Source organism: Vulpes lagopus, chromosome 5 (genome assembly GCF_018345385.1).
Source record: "Vulpes lagopus strain Blue_001 chromosome 5, ASM1834538v1, whole genome shotgun sequence".
NCBI lineage: Eukaryota > Metazoa > Chordata > Mammalia > Carnivora > Canidae > Vulpes > Vulpes lagopus.
The window spans coordinates 87,560,256-87,578,250 of NC_054828.1; the positions used below are offsets into that span (position 1 = coordinate 87,560,256).

The following is a 17,995-nucleotide window of genomic DNA, read 5'->3' on the forward strand; positions in this document are numbered from 1 at the left end:
CTATTTTTTTTAGAAACCAAGCTTCCTGAGGCTAATAGGATTTTTTTCTAGCCCTCTCTTTCAAATTGGATCAGCCCTTCAAAACTGTGCTTTACACAAGAGGCTCCATTCCAGCTCCAATATCAGGCAGACATGGAGACAACGTCCATGTGCAAGTCATCAAGATAGCCCATCAGCCTATAAGCAAATACACCTTGGATTCAGATTCTACTTTTGTGCTTCCTTTGCATTATTTCTTCATTTCTTGTGCCTACCCACCCCTCCACAGATCAGCTATTAAAAGATATATTTAACAGTATAAAACATTTTCATGAATTTATAGGCAAATTTGGAATGATTTTAATTTATTACAATACACAAATTCTCTTAAAATTTTAAAAATACTATTTATTTGATTCTATTCTTGGTGATTTCTCAAACTATAAATTCAATTCAGATTAGGAAAGATACACTTTATGTTTTAGTATTTAATTTTTATTAAGTATAATTAAAAATTTAAATCTCAATGAATATTAGTGTTTTATCTTTGACTTATGTACAAATTAACAAAATATATTTTTCCATAAAAATTGAACAATAATGTGTGAATATTACAGAAAAGCCAGAATATATAAATGAACAAAGAATATATATGCAGGCTTTTTCATTCTCTTCCCCTATTTATACCAAACAGGATCTCACTTCAATATTATCTGCCATGTAATTTTTTTAAAAGATGTTACACATTTATTCATGACAGACACAGAGAGGCCGAGACACAGGCAGAGGGAGAAGCAGGCTCCCTGCAGGAGCCCGTTGTGGGACTCAATCCCAGAACCCTGGGATCATGTCCTGAGCCGAAGGCAGGTGCTCAACCACTGAGCCACCCAGGCGTTTCACTTCTTATTTTTCTTACATCAACATATAATTAAAGATTATCTGCCATGTCAGGGTGCTTGGGTGGCTTGTCAGTTAAGCATCTGACTCTTGCTTTTGGCTGAGGTCCATGATCTCAGGGTCATGGGATTGAGCCCCAGATCTGGCTCTGTGCTCAGCAAAGAGTCTGCCTGAGATTCTCTCCTTCTCCCTCTCTCTCTGCCCCTTCCCCTACTAGCTCTCTCTCTCTCAAATAAATAAATCTTAAAAAAAGGAAATGCATGCTTTGTATCAGTGCCAACAAATGCATATCAACATGAAATTCAGAGTGACATAGGGATATGGAAACTGGAAAGGGACACAATAAGGCCTTCAACTGCTTACTCATTTTTTCCCCTCCAGGTCATTAGTGTGCATATTGTTCTTCACACATTTTGTATTTATGAAATATTTCATAATAATCTTTGTTAAATTGTTGTAGAGTTCAATAAATATCAAACACTGTAAAACATAATTCATGAACTAAAAGGTATTTCCAAGAGGGAGTTAGCACTAGAAAATCTAAATATTGTATTGTTCACTGCTTCATCATAAAGTCTAAGCTATAGTATGGTTTTTATACATATTTATGTAAGGAAGAGTGAAAAAATGAAGGTCATGATGTGGGATGAGGTGGGATCTATCAATAAGATGTCAAGTACTGTGTGAAGAGTTATATTACTTAATATAACCTCCATAGAATATGTATATTACCAAAAGATCAAGAAGATACAATTTTGAAACTAAAAACATAAAATGTAAATTTGATGTCATAAAAATTATGATAATGAGTTTGTTTGTCTTGATCTTGACTTTGAAATTAATATTTGTGTGCAATATTTGTGCATTTATTTTTATTTTTATTTTTTAAATTTTTTTATTTAAATTCAATTTGCCAACATATAGTATAACACCCAGTGCTCAGTCCATCTGTGCCCTCCTTTGTGCCTGTCACACAGTCATATTTGGTTCATTTAGAAAAGATTATCTTTTCCCAAATGTAAAAAATATAGTTATTTTTTTATATTGATATTTAACGTGATATATTTGTGATCAAGGTAAAGCAGCATTCTACATCTAGAGAGAAGCCTATGATGTGAAATTTTTGTCATCTCACTGAATTTTTATCTACCTCCTCTATCTTAAGCAATTGATGTATGAATCTCACATTAGGATAGTGGAGTTTTCAATTTCTTTTCACAGATGTATCAAATTTTACATTATGTATTTTTAAATTATGTTACTATGTGTACAGTAGTTTGAAAAATTCCAGGAAGCCACAGCTACAAATGGATGATTCACAGGTGCTCATGGAGTAGTCACAATGAAACTTGAGCGTCTCATAGAGTGCCACTGCTAGGAACCTCAGCTGGCAATTTTCAAAAACTTGATGTTTTCCTAGGATCTGCCTGCAACTATTACTAGAATTTAACTGCTTTTTCTTCTCTTACACTTTTGAAAATTTACAGGGATACTCTTCACTGATAAAGTCTCAACTGGACCCATAAATATAAGGGAATCCAGGAAAATGTAGTTCCAGACTCCCATGAAAGATTGCATGTTGGGGTGACATTGATGCAATGTTTACAATAGATAATTCAGCATAGTGTATTCCTTTGTTTACTCAGTATCCATAGAGATCCTTCTACCTTCACTTAACTTTCTAAACTGAATATACGGGGATCCCTGGGTGGCGCAGCGGTTTGGCGCCTGCCTTTGGCCCAGGGCGCGATCCTGGAGACCCGGGATCGAATCCCACATCAGGCTCCCGGTGCATGGAGCCTGCTTCTCCCTCCGCCTGTGTCTCTGCCTCTCTCTCTCTCTCTGTGACTATCATAAAATAAATAAATAAATAAATAAACTGAATATACGAACAATAGCATTCTTTCACGTAACTTGATGTAACTGCCCATTACAAAACAAAAATTTACCCACCCTCTCCCCCAAAACATGTGGACAAAATTCTCAGAAGCTATTTTTCTGTGATAAATATGTGTGTGATATTTACCCTTAATCTAGCTCAGTCATGATCTTCCTGTGATATATCAGTGAGGATAAGTAGAGGTATGGTTCAGTGACAAATAAACTCCAAATATCAGTAAATTAAAAAGAATTTATTTCTAAGTCATGGTACATTTCCAAGTTTATCAATGGGACTTTCCTACCGTGTCTTTCCCACTTTGGGAGTCAGGCTAACAGAAGTCAACCATCTAGAATATTGATAGCCAAGACAACAGGAGGAAAAGAAAATGGAGAATTGTGTGCCAAGCATAAATGCTCAATTCAACAAGTTACTTCTGTCCATGTTTTATTGATCACATCAAGTTTCATGGTCATGCCCAAGTTTAAGGGAGGAGGAGTCTGGTCTTTGTATTTTCCCAAGTGTAAATGGTAATAATGTCAAACCCAGTAATCTGTGATAAGAAAAAGGATTTTTCAAGTGATAATAACCAAAGAAGTAAAAGAGAAAATAACTTAGATACCACCAAAAACATTTTATTGTATGTTGTATCAATTTTTTAGCATCATATTTATTTTCAACTATTATTTATCTTAGTCAAGAATAGACTTTTTTTTTTACTGAGTGTCACAATATGGTTGGTTTTTTCAACTTCGTTTCTGTTTATTCAACGTTTGATTTTTTTCATTTCTGTCTACCCAAAATTATGAAGTAGAACTAGAGACATTATCATTCCAGCTATGTCATTAAGATATTGTGAAAGTAATGTCTTAAGATATTTTATATTTCTCAAATAAATAAGACCAATTGATCATTTATTCAATTTCATATTGGTCTCTTATAAGACTTTACCTGAGATTAGTGATTTAACAAATGCCCAATCTTATGAAAGAATTCGGTAAGAACCTTATAAAACTTTGAGGATACATTTGAACATTTAAATGAGGTTAGTAATTTAAGCAAAAAAAAAAAAAAAAAAACAACAATAAAGTAAGTCAAAAGTACCAAAATAATGAATAAGATTAGGTAATTGTCATCTGGAGGCAAGAACAGGTATAGGGATATTCAACACATATTCCACAAGACTTTACCTGAGATTAGTGATTTAACAAATGCCCAATCTTATGAAAGAATTCGGTAAGAACCTTATAAAACTTTGAGGATACATTTGAACATTTAAATGAGGTTAGTAATTTAAGCAAAAAAAAAAAAAAAAACAACAATAAAGTAAGTCAAAAGTACCAAAATAATGAATAAGATTAGGTAATTGTCATCTGGAGGCAAGAACAGGTATAGGGATATTCAACACATATTCCACAAACTTCTTTTGTGCAGCATATAAGGATTTGAGGAGCCATGAGCATATTCTTGAAGAAAATTAATACTGTCATAGTGTTTGTTTTTAAGGGCCATAGCAACGTTCTTCAGAAAATGGAGGTGTCTTCTAAACCTTTTCCTTCATTCATGGTTCATGTTTTCCACTAACAATTTCAATTTCTTTTACCTCATGTCTACCTTCCCCTTCCTTCTTTTTCATCATACAACATATATCTCCAACTATCTAAGAAAAGAGACAAAAGCATCTTTAACATATTTGGGCAAGAACCATGAATGTAATTTATCTATGAATGTATCATATATCTTGCTTACCAATAGAACTATAGAAACAGACATTGTAAACCTTTGAAGGGAAAAAGGAATCAAAATATATAACAAATTGATCTTTTTTGATTTTGTATTTCTTAAGGTATAAATTTCTCTGTCAATATGCTTTTTAGTAAAAGGAATAGAAAGAACTATCATAGGTAGAAACAGCAGTGGGATCAAATAGAACAGTTTTTATTCTATGTGAAGAGAATTGAACATATTGAAGGCAGAGAGATATATTCCATGGGCAGAGATACTTCAAATAGAAGAAATTAGTGTAAATTTTGGTTGTATTTTTTAGGTACTTGAAATTAGTGTAAATTTTGGTTGTATTTTTTAGGTACTTGATTAGGGTTGAAAAGAAGAAATGCCAACTTGAAACATGGCAGTCATTTTCAAAAGTGGAAAGAAATGATGAGGAGATAAAGAGGTAAGTATGTTGAAATAAAAAGGACAATAAATAGGGGAATTCTTTTTAGATCCTAAAAGTTTCTGTAAAGCAAGAAATGATATGATCTTCTGGTAATTATGGGCAAGTTGCTAAATAAAGGATAGTACTAGAAAAAGGAAGATATGATCCTAATTAACTAGAGTGAAGAGTCTGCCATGGAAATAAACATAAATAAACCCAGGGATTAAGAGGCAACAGCACAGTCTCAATTGAACTTACAGGACTAAAACTGAATTTGGTCATGATTTCATTTCCTTTTGCCAGATCATAAAGAATTAACTTTAATATTCTTCAATAAATAAAAAGTAAGTAAAGTGCCATCCCAAGAAAGTAGTCAGTTTAAATTCGAAGGAAAAAAAATGCTTCCATTTTGTTTTCCTTTTCCTGATCTCCTCTTAGAATTACCTAACGTCAGAGTTAGGGATGATCTTGGGATTTAAGTCTCAATTCTGATATCTTCTATACAGCTCTCCTGACATATATTTAATCTGTGTTTTGGAATTTCACTTTCATTATAGGAAGTTGTCTACCCAAGGTCTGGGAAGCTGAGGGTAATAAGTGGTAGGCAGATTAGAGGGTCCGGATGGTTTTTATTATTTTAAGTCAAAAGTCTAGTTCACTGTCCTTTCACTGAGTTCGCCACTGTGGTGACAGATTGGTTTCTTCCTCTTTGATATGAAATTTCCTCAGATGTTTAAAGTCAGTCATCATATTAATGTTTCTAGACTTGTGAGACTACCTTCCAGTTTGTCAATGCCTCTTCACATTTGTCACCATCACCCTGGATATAATTCTCTATCTGAGTGAAGGTACTTATACAGAGCATGCAATAAGGATGATCAAAAGTCCTGCTTTGCCTGAGACTAAGGGGGCTTCTACAATTCCTGACTTTCAGTACTAAAACTAGGTGGGGCTATGCAAACAGGAATGATATGATCACTCTACAAAGTACACATTGCTTCCATCATCGATAAGAAAACAAATACTTCTATATCTGGTTTCAATCTCTTTCTCTTTTCTTAATAATTCCTCTGAAAAAGATGCTGATGATCAAATCAATAGTTAGGCAGCAGGAGATGATGACATGGGGAATAAACAATCTAAATCATTTACAGTTGGATTGTCAGGACCAAGGTGATAGACTCCTTTATACACTGTGCTATGAACTGTAGTGAATAGGAGACTCATTTCGTATATTGGTTTTATTATATTTCAGGCATTCTACTGTTCCAGCCATCCCCAAGCCATAGTCATCTGTATTACCTTAATAATATACATCAGACAGTAACAAATTATTTAAATCATATCTCTTGGAATCATTACTTAGAATATTTAAAAAGCAAAAGTATTCTCTTTATCCAAAATGTGAGGAAGGAATCCATGAATATACTTCACAAACTGCTTTCTTATCTTCCTATTATATCTGAAAGTACCTTCTGCCTTCAAGTCCTCAGAGTTTTATCCAATCTCTTAAAATTTCTTAGGGTACAGAAATCTATCGCTTTTAACAAAAACATTTTTATTCTGATGTCTACCCATTGCCATGAAGTGAAGATTCTTGAAGATAAATCTGCCAACTCAAATGTTTTCTTATGGCTTCCACTGTCTAAGGAGCTTCCATGATTAAAGTACACATTTGCAGATAAACAAAGAAGACCAGGTCACAGGTGACATTGAAACTGGATTATTTCTTTAGGACTTGATTCTTGCCAGTTAAAGCTTAAGCTACAATCCACATGTATTCATCCCTTACCCATACAGGAAGTCAACTGACTTCACTGACAACTCCTGACCCCTCTCAATCTTTCATTTCATTCCCTTCTAGTCACTTGTCTCCAAGACTCGTGAGGAGATTTAGAGTCAGTTATAAGTGAAAAATCTTTTTAGAAGACCTTTACTATTGTGAGAAACTCAAAAGAGAAAGATTCTTGTGTATACTTAGCAATATTCACAATAACCATATTCATTACATTACATTAGTAGAAGAGTGTCTGGTACATACCAAGTGCTCCAAAAAAAGTCAGCTATTATTAGTGCTCTATCTTAATACTATATTATAATGAATATTTTATTAATATATCATGGTTCAAGCACATTAAAAATGTGGAAATTGCATGTAGAACAATGTAGAAATTATCTAGAATTACTGTGCTCGGAATTATTATGCTCAAAGGTAGTATTTGTACATTTGAAGTTATACTGTGCATAAATTTTAAAGCTTTTTTTAAATTTTTCACTATTTTGTGTATTCATTTAATGACTACATAGTTTTCTATCAGGTAGCAGTAAAACTGTATAATTTGTGAATTCCTTAATACTGAACTTCAAGTTTTCCTAAAGTTTTATTTTTCCTAACAAATTTGAGTAGTGATATCACTCATCCTAAATTTTTCAGGAAATTATTATTTCCCTAAGATTATATTCTAGAGACGAATCTTTGGGCCAAAGGGTGCAATTTTAAAACATGTGATTCGTATTGTAAATTGCTCTCAAAGCAACTGTGGCTAACTTTCATTTACATGAGTAGTGCCAAATTGCCTATATCCCCCCAAATCCTTATAAATGAATTTGCATATATATGTATATGTGTGTGTGTATATATATGTACGTATCCATTTATACACACATGTACACATGTATACATGTAGATTTAGATCTATTAATTTAATCATTGTCAATAATTGTTATTTTACCTTTGATAACAGTATTTCTAAAATTATTTTTAAGAATATTTTGCATAACTCAAAATACCTTTAAATCTATAATGAAGATAGGACATGAATAATTAAGTCACAGAAGTACTATGGCACCGTTATGGATGAATGACCTAGTTGGTAAGTGGTAAAGAAGCAAAACATAAGCCTTTGAATGCCAAGTCTACAATTCTTTCCATTTTAGCAAGCAGAATTAATATATCAGTAAGCAAACTTCTTGAAATGTGGTGGTAGCCACTAGGGTCATTCACTTTATTTTAGGAAATCTAATTTGGCATTGTACCTGAAGTAATCAAAGAAGTCAATGAACAAAGCAGAATAAATGTACTTACAGATGTCCTGAGTCAGTGTCTTTGAAATATTTAACTTTTTCCCTGTGGGATGCTTGGGGTTTTGCTGAATAATATGGTGTAAAACTTAGTAATTGTTTGTTCAGTTGATTGACAAGCATTGCATTGAGTAAGTAATTACTTGTCATTCATCAGTATTTCAAGAAGACTGTGTGGTTAAATTGAGAGTAAGTCACTTAAGGTTTAGGGGTTTAATGTTCGATTTTCCATTGATTTATGTCAGGTTTTACTCTATTAAAAAAAATTAGACCATAAAACTGTCCTAATAAGGATGACTCAGGCTTCAGCGGGAGGGGAAGAAAAAAAAGAGAGAGAGAATAAGAGCCAACTCATTTTATTACTAAGACAAGACTGATTTCTTATCAGCATAATCACCTTAAGCCCAGGTTGCAGATCTCAATGTAGTCAAAATTGAAAAGTGTCATGGCCATAGACATAGAAAACCAATTCTTTTAAATTACTAATTTCTCTGATTTTGGATGAAAATGGGGAAAATTAATCAACAAAAAGAATTGTTGATCAGAAATATCTAAATGTGCTGTATAACGTTAACAGAATTATTTTTTAAAGAACTGAAGGCTTATAATCAAGAGCTGAATTGAAATTATCATGAGAATGTATGAGAAATTATTGTAAAAACTTATGAGGTAGTAAAAATGACAACTTATTAGATTGCTTATAAAAGTAAGTCTAGTCTTGGATATCAAAGTATAAGAAGTTAGCATCTGAAAACTCACTGGAAGTAATATAAGAACACAGAAGATTTTGCTGAGACTCTTGCAGAATTATTATAGTTTCTCACAAACAATAGAGATTAAACCTTCAACAGTTCCAGGCGGATATGACAGTATCCTGATTCTGTCTACTTCTGCCTCAGTATGTTACATTCCTCTGGTAAGATAGTCTATCTTTCAAAAAGTGAAGAAAACTAGTTCATGGCAAAATGATACCCCAAATTATGCCTACCGGCTGCCTAATCTCTCTTGTCTCTCTCTGTCTCTTCTATTTATATTTTGCACGCACAGAAGCAATTATGACATTATTAATACATTAAATATAATAGCTATGGAATCTAATGGTATAGATTTAAACCCTGGCTCTTCCACTAATTAGTTGTGTGACCTGTATTAGTAGTTTGCTGCAATTTCCCCCTAAATCAAATAAAAATTTAGTTCTATCTCATACACTTGTAGAAGAATTCATGTAAAAAACTCATTCCAATAAAATATAACTGTCATTATTTTTCCCCCAGAAAGCTTTTGAAAAATCATGAAAATTATTTTTTAATGTCCTGATGTTGAACCCATGCCAATTTCATTTCCATTTGTATTTGGAAGAAAACTCTGATTGTCTCATTTATGCTACTGTACTATGAATTTGTGATATCCATTTGTCATAAAAGCTAACTCAAAAGGATATCACAAAAACCAGTTGGGGAAGAAACAATTGAATCCAGAAGGTTATGGTACACTCTATTCCAATCTCATCAGACATATTGTACACCCTTTCAGAATCAAGCATGGATAATAAACACTGAATTACATGACGTTTCAGTATACTTAACTGTATAAAGTCTACTCTCCACAGCTTTGTATTTGACTCTGATAAAGCTCTCTAATCTTCTTTTCTTTAAAAGATTTATGAGAATAAACAGATTTGAAGAATGGAGACTATGGTTTAAGCCCATGAGTTAATCTCTCCATTCTAATTCCAAAAGATTTTACCAAAGAAATATAAAAATGAGAAGACATTGATTCCAGCATAGAATGACAGAAGTTAGATGTTTTAAGAAACATCTATAAACTACACTGCACGTTAAACTGGGTTGAGGGCAACACCTGTGATTCACTGCATGAAGGAAAATCCTACATACCCATCCTACATGGGTATAGTGGGAAGTATGTCCCCAAAATTCCTAGACAAATCTGAGTTGAACTAGCAATACGACATCTGACAGTGGAACAGAAGAGGAAAGAGGGATGGAGAAGAGTTGGACAAATTCTTAAAGACTTAGAGAAGTGGCCCAAATACCAGAGGCACCACAGGGCATTCTCATCCCAGTGCCAAGGATTTGCATTTGACTAAATGGATGGTGGTAAAAAAACTGACAATGGCTAAAAATGGATTCAAGAGAAAGGCAATAGTACCAACCAGGAAAGAATTAACTACTATTTTGTTGACACACCAAACAGGAACACAAACTTCTAGGTACAGGAGCAAAACTTCCCATAAAAATAGCACACAGCAACAACAACAAAAAAAAAGATAAATTATTTGGGTACATATTTTTCAAAAAATGAGCCAGAGTATGAATGCTAATTTAAATAACACTGAGTAAGATGGACAGTTAGCTAACAATGTTAGATGTTAATTCTACTTCTATTAACTATTCTATTAAATTTAATGTGCCAATAAAAAAAGCAACATGATTTTTTAAGGGGTGTAGTAATTTAATAAGATTATTTCAAAGTACACACAGAAAAAATAATCAAAGGACACTAAGCAAAGTTCAGAAAAATAACAGCATGAAGTACCAGCCCTACTACATAATACAATAAAAAATCTCAACAATTACAGTGCAGTGCCAGTACAGAAATAGACAAAAACACTTACCAATAAACATTAGAAAGTAAGGAAAATCACAAAGGTCATAGGAGAAAAGTTACCAGTTTGATATTGAATTATAAAAAAATGTGATATAAAAAGGCTTATGAACAATAAAACCAGGCGTATCCATATTTAATATCTAAATAATTACTGGTGACATGGCTATAAAGTACAATCAGTGAACACATTGAAGAAAGACATCTTTTATTTAAAAGAACATTATTATCTAGAGCTAAAAATCCATTTTTCTCAGTGAACTAACTGTGTGATATAGGGGGAAAAGCATAATGAACAAGGAAGTAAAAATATGCAGAAAGCTTTCATTTAACATAGGAAGAGCAAATGATTCAGTGTTACCTATGATTTCAGTAGAAATAATTAGGTTTGGCATTTTGTTTTTTACTAAAACATAACAAGTATTCTAATGATTTTAGGATGTATATCTTCCAAGTCATAGATAAGGCAAAATAAAAAAAAAAAAAAGAGAGAGAGAGAGAGAGACAGAGAACAAAAATCTTTAACTCCACAATTCTGATAGTGCTAAGAGTCTTAGAAAATGTGATAATAAAAATTCATCACATTATGAGATTTAAAGTGAAAAAACATATAATCTGGAGCCACACACCTCCAAAAGAATTTAATACACTGTAACATACGTTGACTTTTGTTTAACAAAACACAACACTTTCACTAAATGGAAATTGAAGGAGAAGTTAATAACATGATAAAGAATTATTATCAGTCACAAAGAATGGTTAAAATCCTACATAATGGAGGCCTTTTCATTAAAATTAAGAAAAGACAATGACATCTGACTTCTCAACTTTTATGAAAGGAGTAGCCAAGGTAACTGAATTTAAAAGAAGTTTCTAAAAATGAGTTAAAAATTGGAATCAGGGTGCCTGGGTGGCTCAGTCAGCTTAGCGTCTGCCTTACCCTCAGATCATGATCCCAGGGTCCTGGATCTAGCCCCTATCTGACTCTCTCCTCCGCGGGGAAGTTGGCTTCTCTCTCTCCCTCTCCCTCTGTGTGCTTGTTCTCTCTCTTTCTCAAATAAATGACTCTTCAAAAAATTGTAATGAAAAGTCAAAGTAATCATGATAGCTTGCCTCAAATCACAGGAGAAACAACTATAAGAAGACCTGAATTATTCTTAGTATGAGTTACCAAAAATATATATGGCTACATAAACAAAGATTGCAGAATTAATCTTATTTTTCTTTTTTCGCTTTGTGCATCTACTTTTAATTTTTCTTTCCTCGAGAGTATTATGCTGAGTGAAGTAAGTCAATCGGAGAAAGACAAACATTATATGGTTTCATTCATTCGGGTAATATAAAAATTAGGGAAAGGGATTAAAGGGGAAGGGAGAGGAAATGAGCGGGAAGTATCAGTGAGAGTGACAGAACGTGAGAGACTCCCAACTCTGAGAAACAAACAAGGGGTAGTGGAAGGGAAAGTGGACAGGGGGATGGGGTGACTGGGTGACGGGCACTGAGGGGGGCACTTGGCCGGATGAGCACTGGGTGTTGGCAAATCGAACTCCAATAAAAAAATATACAAAAAATAATTTTTCTTTCCTCAAAAAATATTTATTAAAAATTTTAATGAAATTGTGATAAAACTATATTAAAATAAACTATATACCTAAATAAGAGTTACTTCTATAACATGCAGGCTAATGAAGCACTAAAATTATATCAATGCCCAAAGCCTTCAATATTGTCCTTGAATGTTTACAAGTATTATTCATATATTATATCTCATTCCACTTAACTTACTTATATGAGAAAAGTAGTCTGATTTTCCTTTGGAGTTAGAATATCATGATTTGGAATTCTTCAACATGAAGGAGTTTGTTAGAAATTAACCTTATCCAAATTTATGTTATTCCTATCTTTCCTCTTTCCTCTCTTTCTTCTACATACACACACACATGCACACACACACACATACAAATGAACTTTAGATTCATTACTTCATTTAATATCTCCATGTCTTTTCAAAATATGAATTATTCTATTCTTTCTAACTAATTAATTTTTTAGGTGGGGGGAAGAGGCAAAGGGAGAAGGAGAAAGAGTATCTTGAACAGACTCTAGCCCAGCACAGAGTTTGATGCGGGGCGAGATCACAGAACCCTGAGATCATGACCTGAGCTGAAATCAAGAGTTGGACTTTTTTTAAAGATTTTATTTATTTATTTATGAGATACACACACACACAGAGAGAGAGAGAGAGAGAGAGAGAGAGAGAAGCAGAGACACAGGCAGAGGGGGAAGCAGGCTCCATGTGCAGGGAGCCTGACATGAGACTCGATCCCAAGTCTCCAGGATTAGGCCCTGGGCTGAAGGCGGCGCTAAACCTCTGAGCCACCTGGGCTGCCCAAGAGTTGGACGTTTAACTGACTGAGACACCCAGGTGCCCCATCATCTTTTTTTAATGGGAAAACACAGCCAGAAAAAGGTTAATCCTGCCCTGTCCTAGGATTCATGGGAAAAGAAGCGGCAGTACTGAAAACCATGCCCTTTATTTCTCATAAAGTCTCCACAAAGAGAGATAATTGAAAACTAATGTGTTGTTCCTTAGAAAAAAGTATATTCTGGTAAGAATATTTTGAGGAATTGATTTATGTATTAGAAAGAAATAATGCAAAGGAAGTTGAATTACTGTTTTTTCCCTACCCCCCACCCCAATATTACAGATATCCTTAGGAAATACCAAGAATAATGTTCACACTGTTAGAATTATATATAAAACCTTTCCCAAAGAAGTTCCATTTGAAAACTTGCCCTTGGAATTTCTGGGTTATGTTTCCCTTCACTCTAGTTCCCTCTTATCTCAGCCATAAAGAAAATAAGCAGAATTGGGAGATACTGATTTCTACACACATATGAAATTTGTACCTCCTTATGCACAAGTGGAAATCATTATTCTCATGGAGAAATGTTCTAATATTTGATTCTTTACTAATAAAATTAAAAACCAGAAAGATACCATGTAATTTCACATCTTACAAGTCAATGTATTTGGGAAATAAGATAGCACTGAAGTGGGAAGAATTTACTTTCCATGATCTTTATTTTTCATATGGAGAAATTACTGGTGGCTGAGACTCACACCAGATCAAGGAAATCCTTTGCCAGAGTTCTACATTGTACATAGTACAGCCATGGATGAAAACCACCAGCCTAAACTAAACTTCTGACCTTTATCTCCCTACCTCCCCACTTGTCATGCATTCTCTTCTTGTAGGAAGAGAAATGAATTACATATTTATTAATCTCAGGAAAAGGAACTCAGCATGCTTGACTCAGCTGCAGCATTCTTAGAAGCCAATCTGTCCTCAGATCCATATCTGGTCTGCTCTCAGTCTCGTGGTAAGCGGGACACTCCTGGTAGGGAAAATCTATAGTTGTCCAGTGCTTATGGGTCCAATTATTAGCACACCCACTTGTCCACGGACCTCCAGTAATTTTCTAAACAGCTACACCAGTAATAAAGGTCATATTTTGATCTATTAGTTTCATGTATTTATTACTCTATGGATTTGGAAATGGATGAGTAGAAGGGCTGTTATTTATATGCCACTTCCCACAAAACTTCAAGAGTATGGTTTCCATTTTTACTTTACCTTTACAACTGACAGCTAAGAAAGCAAAATGAATAAAGTCACAGCAGGTGTGGTGTGTGTGCATGTTTGGGGTGATCAGGGGTGTCAGGGTTGGTGGTAGGGGTGGAGAAATCAAACTGAAGTATAAACAAGAGATAAACTTTACACACTGAGATTGTTTCTCATTCAAGATTAGATAGTTATTCATACATATATCTTTTAAAACTAACATTTACTCTGAGAGTTAAACAGGATAGAGTGTAATGCCATAGATAGGACCATGGAAACTGAAGTCAAACAGGCCTAGTTTCAATTCCCATTCAGCTCTTTACAAGTAGTGTGACTTTAGGCAAGTTACTAAACTTTTCCAAGCTTTAGTTGACTAAAAAGAGAGCCCACCTTATGAGCGTTGCATGAAGATTATGTGAGATAATGGGTAACACCTTTAACACAGTGTTTGACATATAGCAATCAGTAGATATCAGCTATTATATCATTACTTTGCAAATGAAGACCTGACACCCAAGAAAAATAGGCAATGTGTTTAATATCGCCAGGCTACAAAGTGACAGAATGAAGCTAGTATCCACTGTTTCTAACATTTGGCAACATCATTCCCAGCTTCATTCCCATAAACTTCATTCTCATGAACTGGTTCTTAGGAACTTAAATAGAGATTTAGTGCCTTGCTTCCTTAACATATCCTTTTCTGTGCTTGAGATTTCTATATCCAATCTTTCTGTTCTGCAGCACTGTTTATCAGCTCTAATGTTTTTGTGGGTTTTTTTTTATCAGCTCTAATGTTATGTTACCTCTTCTATGAAGCTTTCCAAGATCATCAGGAGGTGCTTGCTCTTTCATTAAAAAAATATAGCCTGTGGTTCTCATGTGGTACTAATCAGAAGTTTCCCTGAGTTGTAATGAAGTGTAAAGATCTCTCAGTTACCTTGCTAGATTTTATATTCCTGGGTAGTAGGGTTGATCTTATTTCTTTATTTGGTATATTACCTTTTCTAGAATAAGCACTTGGTAAGCATTTGCCAAAGAAAGGAGAGAACCTGCCAACATTCACTTAGTATTGAATTTCTCCAAAAAAATTGAAATAATGAGATTGTAGAAACAATGACAAAGTTAAATCCAATTAAAATGCCATAGGTTTCGTATGAGAAAGAAATAATTCTCTAGGATGAAAATTAATTGGCATGAATTAACTTCACACCCAAGTGGTGCTTCTATTATATTTGGGTATCAATTATATGATCCTTCCAACTGTTTTATAGAGAAATTTACATTGAGCAATTAATACTTGACGCCCAACTATGAGTCAAGAGAAACTTGGCTTTCCCATATTATTGCTAACTATCACAACAAAAAACCCAAGGGCTCCTAATAACTTTTGGAGCCATCACAGGAGCTACTTTTAAAAGATGTTACATTGTGATAAATATAGAAAATAGAACAGTATATACATCTACTGGCAACAGGTTGATAGATTTGCCTTTGTAAAGCTATTACATTCCTTACTCCCTATACTTACTGCTTTCCAAATAATATCACATCAGTACTGATACTGGTTTAATATAACTTTTAGTCTGTATTTTTTAAATCTAAACTTATGGTAAGATTCATGGTACATATATTTAATTCATATTGAGAGGGACATAACTATAAAATAGCAAGATACTAAATTCATTAAGTGAATACATGAATGAATGAAACTGCTATAGTTAGCACTACATCAAGTTTTAGAATGTTTAAAGAAGATACTTGATTCACACTTCATTGCAAGGATGCCTTCATCTCAGGATTTATACAATATTTTCATGTTTTCAAAAATTTTCTAGACTAAAATCTAAATTTGATGCTACCATTCTGCATGAAGGATGGCTACTTATTAACAGTCATTTTCACAGTGGATATAATCTTCTCCTGAGATAACACCAATGTAAGGTGAGTGAGGCACTCATGTCAAATACATAATAGTCAAGAATGACAAAAACCAAATGATCAAGATAAACACTAAGTTAATGTAATATTAAAAAAATAAATCAAATTGGTGAACCATGGACCCATAAACTGGCTGTTTTGCGAGTGAGGTTACATTAGAAGTAGCAACACTAGTAAGTATATGCTTCATCGTTGGGATTTAGGCAAAAAACCTTGCTGATACTGATGAAATCACATCCTATACGAGTCAACACTTAATTCAATCTATGATTTTACTCAAGTGGTATCTGAAGAATACAGATTGAACCAAAGGATTTTGGAAAATAGAAAAACAATAGTGAGTATTATAGAGATAATAGTCTTTGGACACAGTTCTATTTTTCCAACAAACAAAATGTGCCAGTTAGTATGCTATCGTTTTGGACAAACTCTTCTAATTTTATCTATACTACTTTAAGTGTTTTTACTTATATGGGCCTCTATAGACCCACATTCAATGATTCAAGAAGACAAGAGATGTAAATCTTTTTAATTTGATGAAAAACTAAAAATGGTCTTAGCAACATACATATATTCAAAGTATACTGATAGTTTTAAATGGTGAGGTTTTTTTTTTCCTGAGCCACAGAAACACAGATTATATAAAAAAAACACATATTATTTATTTTAATATAATCATTAACTGATGATGACTGTACCAAGAACTTTATTAGATAAAGACTCTGAATATGATTTAAGAATTATCATTCACATTTTAAAGATTAAAAAATAGATACCTGATGTAGGCTAATTACTTGTGGACAACTATTTCAACAGATTTCTCTTGCAAAAGTCCATAGTCTTTCTACTAGCACACATTGCTGAAAATAACCTGAGAAGTTATTTAAGCAAACTGATTTTTTCATGTGAAAAAAATGATTCTTGCCTAAATTAAAAACAGAATGAGATCTATGTACTAATTCTTCTGATACCCCAGGACAGGATTTTTTCCATTATTCATGACAGTAGAAGTATGATTGCCTCACCCAGACCCATTTGTTGCAGATTCACCCACTAAGGCTGCTAAAATGCTCGGAGCTGCACTTTTTCCACATCAGAAGCCATCATATTCAGAAGAGCTGAGGGAGAAAATTGAAGCCTCTGGCCAATGACCAGGTGATGTGAGTGGACTCCTTGTCCAAGTACCTGGACTCCTTGTCTTGAGGTGGGACAGCTGAGTTCCAGAGTTCTCTGAGATCATGTTGAACATTGACTTAATCCAAACCACCCCTTTCCTTGGCTTTTCCCCAACTTACCCTCACTAGATCACACGTTTTTCTCTTCAGATCCCTCCTGCAAATCACGTCTACAACAATCACCTTCTCAAAGCATCTATATAAAGGTCATACTAACTATGTCTTCCAGATATTTATTTCTATTTATTTTTTTAAAAAATTCCTCATCCTTTAACAAGCAAAAGCTGTGACTCTTTTTAGCTTCATCACTGAACTGGGTAAGAACAAAAATGAAAAATGTGTCTTTCATACAAGCATGCAGATAAAAATCTTTTGAAGAAAATCAACAGGCAGAAACACACACTACTCTAAAACGTTTTCTTTGGGTTAAATAGTAATCCATGCCTCTCATGAAAAGATATAACTACATAAAATAATTTTTGAAGTGCAAATATTATCTCTCACTAAATACTATGTGTTTTCTTTGTCTTTTTAATTTTTTTTTATTTATTTATTTTATGATAGTTACAGAGAGAGAGAGGCAGAGACACAGAGAGAGAGAGGCAGAGACACAGGCAGAGGGAGAAGCAGGCTCCAT

At 33.8% G+C, this 17,995-nt stretch overlaps 1 protein-coding gene and 1 pseudogene across 2 annotated transcripts in view; one reads left to right on the top strand and one right to left on the bottom strand.

The window, feature by feature from the left end:
• Positions 1-17,995, bottom strand: part of LRRTM4 (leucine rich repeat transmembrane neuronal 4) — a 712,850-nt gene that overhangs the window by 376,396 nt on the left and 318,459 nt on the right. The window lies entirely within an intron of this gene.
• The window catches only part of LOC121490933, a 59,071-nt pseudogene continuing 55,003 nt past the window's right edge, over positions 13,928-17,995 (top strand).